General features: G+C 34.4%; 1 long non-coding RNA gene across 6 annotated transcripts; it reads right to left on the bottom strand.

The window, feature by feature from the left end:
- Positions 1 to 204: 204 nt before the first annotated feature.
- LOC120072996 lies at positions 205 to 9,955 on the bottom strand. Of its 6 annotated transcripts, none has more exons than XR_005480663.1 (4): positions 9,488 to 9,955; positions 9,278 to 9,394; positions 9,108 to 9,198; positions 205 to 4,196 (listed from the first exon to the last, which is right to left on the bottom strand). It is a non-coding gene; the product is annotated as an uncharacterized LOC120072996 (long non-coding RNA). The 6 variants fall into 6 exon arrangements; XR_005480659.1 differs by lacking the exon at positions 9,108 to 9,198 and having other exon boundaries at positions 205 to 2,052; positions 2,230 to 4,196; positions 9,289 to 9,394; XR_005480660.1 differs by having other exon boundaries at positions 9,289 to 9,394; positions 9,488 to 9,954.
- Positions 9,956 to 10,285: the final 330 nt, after the last annotated feature.

Genomic DNA, 10,285 nt, shown 5'->3' with positions numbered 1-10,285 from the left:
AGCCGCTCGTCGCTGCCCAAGCATTATTGTCAGCCGCCGCTGACGTGGGTCTCGTTTCTGCCACCCCTTCCGCACTATGCTATCATCGATCTTTTGATTTTAGGTAAGATCTGGGTATTCTTACGAGGGTTGAGGTTTATCTTGAATAGTGAAGTAAGATAAGCTCAAACATTCAACCGAATATTCAACAGCCTTTTTTTATCGTTTGTTTTTGTAACTAGACAAGATGTATAAATATGCATCATTTATAGTTTGTAGAAATAATTTATAGAAGCTTACAAAAAAGCTACAAGATCTGTAAAAAAAATGTAACTTAGCTCTTGAATAAAACTCTTCTCCTTCCTACGGACACTATTTTACCGAACCACGTATATCATCTTGTAGATCTCTTCCTCTTCTTTCTCTTTACAACATTGCATGTTCTTCTTCTTCATACTCTCGACAATCCCTCGAACCAGAAAGAAAGAAAATGTTAGCAAAAGATTTCTGCAAAACGATAGAGAGAACGAAAGAGAAAAAGAAATTAATTGTTCTGAAAAATTCCCATCGAAAACAGAAAGTTTTCCTTCCATCAGGCAGATCATTCCACGCAGGAAGATGTGGAGCAAGGAGGACCAAGTTTTCTACCAACCAATTTAATTTGGGGCAAAACAACTTGGTGGATCACGATTTGGATCAGCAAAAAGGGCCAGCATTTCATCATTTGTGCTTCCATAATACAGAATATCAAGATTGCAGTTCTTGAAGATTCAAGATTCAAGTTTTTCACTCCAAGATGTAGTAGCAAGATTCAAAGTAGAGAAGTTCGACGACAAAGGAGATTTTGGCGTATGAAAGGTCAAAATCAAAACAATTCTCAGTCAACAAAAGGCTCACAGAGCTCTCTTGACCCATCAACTCTCCCAGCCCCATCAACTCTCCCAGCCTCAGTGACAACTCAAGAAAAAGAAGATAAATGACTCATTTGTGGTCAAATGAGTTGAAATGATGACAGAGACATGTGTTGCCACCACAAATGACTTATTTGTGGTCAAATGAGTTGAAATAATGACAGAGACATATGTTGCCACCACAAATGAGATCACAGAGGCTGATGTTTGGCACTAGAGATTAAGGCCTAGAAGTCCTATCTAAACAAGGGATTCTACCTAAAGATCTCTAAAGAAAATCTAACCTTTTGTGAACACTGTGCTTTAGGAAAGGCCACAAGGTAAAGCTTCAAATTGTCGTAGCCCATGTTATTAAAAATCCTTAACTTTCCATAGCATTTTATAACGCTATAAAAAATCAATTTTCGATAGCGTGAATTTAATGTTATAAAAACTTTTTATAGCCTTAGCAAAAAGTTATAGAAGATCTTTTATATCGATTAAAAAACGCTATAAAAAATTTTCATTTTTAGGTATGCTGTAGCTGATATTATTGAAAGTCCCTGATTTTTTATAGCTTTTTTTCAATGCTATAAACGCTATAAAAATTTCACTTTCGGTTGCATCATTTTAATGTTATGAAAAGATTTTGTAGTATTATAAAAATACTATGATTTACTTTTAATAGCATTAAAAAAATGTTATAATTAACTTCTAATAGCAATTTCTTAGTAGTAAAAGATGCTATGAAAACATATAACATCTTTAATCTCGTTGTGATAGTCAATTGTAATCAAGTGCATATCACATTTATATAACATGTTATATGAGTAACAAATTGCCACAAATGTAAACGTAAAATTAACTTCAATTTTATAAACATTTAAGACAATCAAGTGGATTTATATTAAAATAAATTTTCAAGAGTCTAAATGTATACATCACTCATAATGTGCTATTTCATCAATTATAAGAGTATTTCAATAGACATAAATAAATGCATATTTTTTATGGGATCATCATGGTTTTCAAATTACATTATAGGAAATGAAAAAAAGCAAAGTAACCTTAGCTTTCTAGTTTTCTTAAGATAAACATATATCCTTTAATCTTCATTTTTCAAACATGATGCATCTTGTCGTCTTCACATCTAACTATCTAATCAATATCGTATGTTTGACTCCTACAAAAAGAATATATATTTATAATCATCAAATTCACCTCAAACTCATTTATCAAATGTGGCCGAAGTTTTCAAGAATAGATTGAAAAGAATTAAATATCACATAGACTAGAAAAACTAAGATATAGACAAAAAAAAAAAAAAAAAAAACATGGTGCAAGTCCAAAAATTCTTTACCTCTAAGAAGTGAAGTCTATAGATTATAAATATTAAATTTGATCCAAACTCAATTTTGTTTGGCTTATTATGTACTAACACATAACTTGTTGGCCTCTCGGTTGACCCTACATTGGCAAAGTCATGTAGAATAAACATGATTATCATATGTCATCGTTAACGTATGTCAAGGCAAATTGATATGGTGAAAAGTCATCGACTGTATAAACTTTTAAAAGGCATGATTTTTTTATTAAATAAAAAAAGACACTATCAAGAACCTAGAGACAAACCCTATAGAAAACAATAAATATTTCAACCATGAAAGCAATAAAACTTGTAAAGATTAGAAAAAAAACTTCTCCAAAATCCATTTCTAAATTGAACAATAAAAATGTCTTAGTTTCAAACTAATACAATAATGGTAAGGGCATATACTCTTACCTTCACGTCACCTTAAAAATTAACTTGAAGACTCCTAATTAGTTTTAAAGTACAAATAGAGATTTTCCCAGGTTTATAAATTAATAGACAATGTCTTAATTGATTGATCTAAACAAAGTTTTAACATATAAAACTTATAAAAGATGACTTGAATCCTAGCTTAAAAGTGTTCGAAGGAATCCAAAACTGCAAAAGAGTCCTAACACTCCAACACAAAAAACTTTTGTGCTAAATACACATAAATTGTGTTATTATACACGCCAATGTCCAACATAAGAAGATAAGTCGCTAGATTGAATAGTGAAACCATAAATATAAACATGACAAAACAAAATCACTTCCAAACATGTCATTAGAGCATCAATTTAATTAAAAACCATATATGAAAAGCAACCCAGAATCATGAGCTGATTTAAAAGCAGCAATACCATCTACATGTTTAGCACAACCAATATTTTGCAATTATTCTCAAATAACATACTAGATTAAAAGTACATGATATCATTTAAACTATCAAATCATTCTAATTTGCTAAATCAAACATTGAAAATATATGGTATGATTAAACATAGACCTCCAGCTCGAGGCATAAATTATAGAAGGAAAAAGGTTTGCATTATTAAAGTAGAGAAGATAAAATTAGTAATAAAAGTTGGGGAAATGCAATTGGGTACTTTGCTTGCTGAATCAAAATACAAAATAATAAGGGAGTGAATTTAATTCACAACCTCGTATTGAGCTTACCCAGAAGACAAATCAAGCCACGGAGGGCCAAATTGCAATAAATAAAAGAAAAAAATGTGTTGAATTAAGTTGAAAGCATAATTAAATGGTTACATGTAATAGAAATCAACAACTAATAGAGAGCAGACGGGAGAAAAGGGAACTTTTCTTTTGCTGTTTGTTATATATATATATATATATATTATGAACTTGGATTGCTAACATGTGGATGTTGTCATATTATTTTCAAGGACTCAATTTGGCTAATAACATGTAGAATAAGAATAATGATCCATTTCGTTAATGTCATCTATACCATAGCAATCAATGAATCGAGAAATGAAGTACAGAGATGGTAGAAAATGTAAAATGAAAAATTCAAACCATGAGAGAGTTCCAAGGCAAGAAAAGTAGAGATCATCAAAGAGATTTGTGAGGCTATAAATGTAAACAAAAAACCCAAATAAAAGGCAAAAACAAATGCAGTATAACTCAATATGTTACAAATGAAAACTGCAGAAGTAGTCCTTCCCATTTCTAACTTAAAACTGTATTAGAAAAGATTTAAGAAAAATACAGAAAAGAAAAATTACCTAAATGCCAAAGTACACCAAGAGCTGATGAGTTTGGTGGATATATCATCAATAACAGTCTGGAGTTATTGAAATTGAAAAAACAGTATTCCAAAGTTTCAAGTTTATTGATAATGAAATGAATGTGAACTAACCTTGTAATGCGGCAAAAAAATTGTTTAGGTTTCACGCTCATACAAAGACCAATCAAACAGTCACCATACTACAATGTTGAATAGTCGGAGTGACCTGTGAGATAAACACTAGTTCAGTGAACGATTTAGGAATTAAAGTATATATATATATAAAATATACTTTAGTGGAGTGACCTGATAGTTAATGAATATTGATTAATTCGGTCAGAAGAGTTTAGCAAATTAATCTCAGATCTTTAGAGCTCATGATATATAGGTCCATTAGGTCCACTACTAGCTCACAAACATATTAAATCTTAGAATAGCGTGATGAAAGAGTCTAAAACGTTCAAATTCGATTTAAGGGAATTATCAATTATAAGTGATAGTTAAACGTTTAGTAATGGAATTAAACGAAATTGGAGAGTTGGAGAATATTTTAATATGATTTAAATATTAATTACATGAATAGGGATTCATGTTTGGAATTTGTGTTTTATTAATTTAATATTTTATATTAAATTAATTTAATTAATTAATTATTAAGAATTAATTTTAACTAAAATTAATGTATTTTATTTAAATATTAATGATTGAATTAATATTTTGTAAAATTAAAATTCATTTTAAAATTTGAAATTTAGATTTTCAAATTAAATTGATTTTTAAAGAAAAATCAGTTAAGATGGATGGAATAAAATTGGTGGAAAATTTCCACTTTTTTCCCACTCAATAAACCACCTTATTATCTATTCAAATTGGGTGTGTTTTGTTGTCAAGTTGATGAACAATATGTTTGCATGATAATTTTTAATAAATGAAATTCAATCAGTTGAGTAATTCATTCATGCATTGATGAAATTTTGAAAATTTTGATGAAGTGTTCTTCAACTCTTTGATACCAAAACTAGAAAACATCTCCAAAATTCCTTAAATTATTTATCATTTTGGATCCCATAATCTAATCTAGGCCAAGAGAATGGTAAAGAAGATCGAGTGGTGGTCTACAAGCTATTGAAGAAGAAACTTGTGCTGAGGAGTTGCTGATTTAAAGGCATTCTTTAAAGTAAAACTTGAAACCCTATTTCTATTTTTCTGACCTTGCATGCTTAATTTCTAAAATTAATGGAATTAGAGTGCTTAAGATCCTAATTATTTTCGTATGTTGATTGTCAACACCAACAAGGATGGGTTTAATTTTCACTAGATGCCCATCCCGTTTTCATGTTTTCAATTGTTCATAATCTCATGTTTCTTTGATGATTTACAATATGCTTGTCCCACCAGTATGCATTCATTTGCAGATATGTATGCATTGCCTGACCTCAGTAGTAAGGTTACTTACAGAGTATTTTATACTCATTTTTATTATGTTATGTTTTTCAGATAAGCGTAAGGACATATCGATGGATGACAGGAGAAATCAGTGGTTGTGTCACTGGGACTAGACAGATGCTTCCGCTCACATTTCCATGTTTTCATGTTTTAAATCTCAGTTTTGCCGATAGATTTAAAAAAACTATTAGTTCTTGTATTGTTAGATGTTTTAGTTATTTTTTTTTTCCAATGTTGTTTTATTTTTAGGGGTACCATGATCAAAGATTTTCAGTTATTTAGATTTAATAAAAGTTATTCATTTTATAAAAAGAATGTGGTTTTAGTCCATCTATAAAAATGGTCATTTTGAGATGTATGCATGCATGTAGTAATGGCTTAGTATAAGTCCTAGGGATCCAAGTCGTTACAGTTGCTATCAGAGCCCAAGTTTTTGGTTCTGTAGATTGACTTACTATATATATCTAGATTGTCCCATTTGGCAAATAACGGATTCCTCGTCATCGCCAAGTATGTCCCTTAAGAAAAGTCTCTAAGATAATATGCAGAAGATTATGATGAATTTACAATCGTAATTGACATGTTTTCTTGATGAAGAGTTTGTTAAAGGTCGGCTACATATGATTGTTAGGAAATGGTACAAGTTAGAGGAAGAGGCAGTCATAGGATTGCTAGGGGGGGGGGGGGGGGGGGGGGGGGGGGGGGGGGGGGGGGGGGGGGGGGGGGGGGGGGGGGGGGGGGGGTGGGGGGGGGGGGGGGGCCGCGAAATAAATTTTCCCCAAGGTTGAAACCCATAGTTTGATCACAAGTTTAAGATCCACTAGTCTGGGACCCTTCTGCGTTGGGAGTGCAAGACCCACAAGTTCATAACCCTCCTCCACTAGAGGATCCCCTGCCTCTTAGTGACCCTTCTGGGTTAGGGTCGCAGAAAACTCAAACATGAAGTCGAACGCAGAAAATGACTATGCCATCGTTGACATCGATTCCCCTAGTTATGCTAACTGAGTATACTAATTTGGTAGCAGCAATAGGGGAAGCGGTCACGACAACAATCCTAAATAAGGTGAAGGATATGATAAACGAGCGAATGGCCTAGTTTGTCCAGTCCTGGTAAGTACCACCCCCACAAACCCCAACGTCGCAAGTTTAGGCCCAGAGCTAGAACCAGAACCAAAATATGTATACTTTTCAGTGGAGGTCAAACACCTTTAGGATTTTTGTACAACCCACACACTTTCAAGAGTCACCGAAGAACTCTACTAATGCTTAGTTATGGCTATCAACAATCGAGACGATATTCCGATATATGAAATGTCTAAAGGATCAGAAGGTGCTTGATCATTTAGGTGAAGTATACAATCGTGAAGGAAAAACTTAGTGATACGACCGTTTAGTAAAACAAGAGCGTTGAACGACCGTTTAGTAAAAGATAAGCGATCGTTTAGTAAGTAGCGCGCACGGGTTTAAGTGATCGTTCAGTAAACAATATTATCGTATAGGCTATGATTTACTAAGCGATGAATCTTAAGAATCGCAACACACCGTGAGCTATTTAAGCATCTCAAATGATTCTTTATCTTACTCATCAATAAGAAAATAGAAGAGACATCGATCAATTATCCTATAACTGTCCACTTAATAAATTATAAATATAGTCACATTATATTCATAACTTATGGTTTAATATCTTATATTAACCATAGTATTTTTTTCTCCACTAGATATAAATTATATTTATATCCAATTTCCTCTAAATTAATATATCTCATTCATAAAGTCAATTATATCACATATAATTAACTAATTCAATTATATCATATATAATCGTACTCCCTCTTATCAATTTGAACATTTTAAACTGACCCAAAAACTTATTCTCAATTTGTATCCAAGCTACCAAGGGAACCTTACGGACCTATGGCTAAAACTCCAACGATACGTGAATAACTGACTAAACTCTTTAGTCACGATATTCACCATCCGTTAACTACCAGACATTCTACTAAAGACTGACAGTTGAACTCTTCTTACTATAGATATATTTCTATGTTCATCGAATATAACTAATCATTAGTACGATGACCCTTCACAGATGCCCGTAAGTACAGCTGGCCCAATTTACCATTTTGCGCCTGTAGTTACATCTTACTCCTTAAGTACCACCGATCCCTCTAATGAACAATACAACACAGTCCTACTATGTGTGAACATCTCTCGGGCCATGAGAAGGTGTGTGGCACCACATCATTCAAGTCCTGGGATCAACCCTTAAGGAGCAATCTATCTACTTACCCCTGCTTCAGAGAATGAGTGAACTTCATCTTGTGTAGCTGAGTTCCCAACTCCCGAATCAGACAAATTCCCAAAGTAGTAGGTTTGAGTTGGCGCTCTGGCCACTCGCACCCAAGCAAATCAAAGAACCGCCCTCAATGGCAAGAGTTCCCAACTTACTCAGGATTGAGGTCATGTTACCCATGGTCATCCGAGTGAAGTGAAGTCTCTGTCATGAATGGGGTTATATAACGAGACGTTAACACTTTGTGATCAGGACTTATACAAACTCTTTGTGTAGTACGGCCCCGCTCGCATGTCCCCTACACGAATGATCAAGATCAGACTATCTGTGAAAAAGCCACAATACTTGTAAGCAGGCCGTATCCGTAGCATTACCAAGATAAGGTTTCCCTTCTATATCCATATGTTATAGACCATTTTGGTTATCAATTAAGAAATGATCCACTTATATGTCACCACATACATTCGTACAAACTATTTACAAACTACAGGACACGAGACTTTAGGGCATCAACCTCAACACATACATGCAAAGACACTTCATTTGGCAGTTGAGATGGACTTCTAGTGAGAGGGTGAATGCTTAAAAGTCATTTGAGGTGGGTCCTTCCTTGAGTCAAAAGAGGAAGGTAAAACAAAGAGCTCTAGAGCCATCGCAGAAGAGCCAATATTCAGAAAAATCATTTCGACACCTCAAGTAGCAGGCTTCCGAGTTAGGAATGGTTGTGAAAGACCGACCAGTGTGTAGTTCTTGTGAGAGGTGAATTGGGACACTATTTGGCTTGTAGTGAAGTGTGCTCCATTGTAAACAGGAGGACACATGGCTAATAAATGTCCTAAAAGAAGCTCCTCGGGAAGTAAGGGTAATCTTCTAGTGTGGATTAGGAGGATTCGAGTCGTCAGCAATAGCTAGGTCAGGTTTATTTAGTCACTCGGCAAAAGATCGAAAAGTCAAGCACTATGGTGATAGGTATGCTCCACCAATCTTGGGACACTATAAATTCGTGTTGTTTAATTCTAGCTCATCTCATTCATTTATATCATCAGTATTTATGTATTATCCTATGTTAGAATTAGAAACTTTGCATTGTGTTTTATCAGTTTGTACTCCATCTAAAGAAATTATGTCAGCAAATGAAAAGATAAAAGCATATCAGTTTGAGATAGCCAAACATACACTTAATGCAACTTTAATAGTCTTAGACATGCGTGATTTTGACGTTATATTAGGCATGAATTGATTGGCTACTAACTATGCCAATATAGAGTATTCCTATAAGGAGGTGATTTTCAACCCTCCTACGGAAGCTAGCTTTAAATTTAAAGGGGTCAGGACCGTGGTCTTGCCTAAAGTAATTTCAACTATGAAAGTCAACAAGTTGCTTAAACAAGCTACCTAGAATATGTTCGCCAGTGTGGTTGATACCAGAGAAACTGAGGTCACATTGACTTCAAAGCTGATGGTAAGAGACTTATGACACACTAAACTGAGGTCACATAAGCCACAATTAAAGCTCAAATAACTAATTTCTAGCAATAACAATCAACTAAAAAGGGTTTCAAAACCTTGTACTCACTAAAATCCTGCGAAACAACTTCAAATCTGCTGGAAAATGACTTATGACACACCAAAACAACCTTCGAACTGCTGGACAGTATCTCAAGACCATCAAACCTCCAAATCTAGCATCCAACCATAATGGGTAAATTAAAATTCAAACCAAAATCAAGTGGGTAACCAAAATTAACCAAAAAAAAATTCATGAATCTCTTTACCCACTAGATCCCCCACCGATCGTGGAGTTCACGATGGCGGCGACTGGAAAAACCAAGCAGAACGATGGCTGGATGTCGGATCTAGCGGGTCTGAGACGAATAACGAAAATTGGCGTGAACGGACTTGGTGGTGGAACTGACTGAAGGCAGCTCGACGGACATACCTACGGCGCTGATTTGACCGGTGAAGAAGGCATCAGACGATCATCGGGTGCGAGCGCTGGAGGGATGCGACGAAGAAACTTGCGACGATGGAACTAGGGCGTCCCTTTCTGTGATGAAAGCTGTCGTTGATGAAACTGATGACGCGGGTTTGACGATCAGCGGCAGCAGCGAAGGGCAGTGAGCAGCGTGAAGGGGTTGGGCGGCGGACGAAGAAGATGAAGATTTGGGGGGACGTCTCGATGACATGAGGGTTAACTGAGAGAGGGAAAGGGAAATAAAAAGAAATAAGAAAAAAAAAGGGAAAAAAGAAAAGGAAAAGGAAAAAAATATAATATAATATAATAACATATTTACTTTATTTTATTTTATTATNAAAAAGAAAAGGAAAAGGAAAAAAATATAATATAATATAATAACATATTTACTTTATTTTATTTTATTATTATTATTTCCTTTTTCATTTCATTCTATTAAATTCCTTTCCCCCCAAATCTTCAAAAGCAACAATTCCCCTTCCAATTTGAAAATAATAATTTTGGTCTAGGGCATGTAACTTTAAAATAATAATTTTGGTAGGAGGGAAACCAAATTTGAGAAGAAAATGAAAATGGGGGAGGGAAGAAAAAAAATAAA

The sequence above is a fragment of the Benincasa hispida genome, chromosome 3 (genome assembly GCF_009727055.1).
Source record: "Benincasa hispida cultivar B227 chromosome 3, ASM972705v1, whole genome shotgun sequence".
In the NCBI taxonomy this organism is placed as follows: Eukaryota; Viridiplantae; Streptophyta; class Magnoliopsida; order Cucurbitales; family Cucurbitaceae; genus Benincasa; species Benincasa hispida.
Note: the sequence above shows the minus strand (reverse complement) of the source record. Positions and strands in the feature narration are given on the sequence as shown.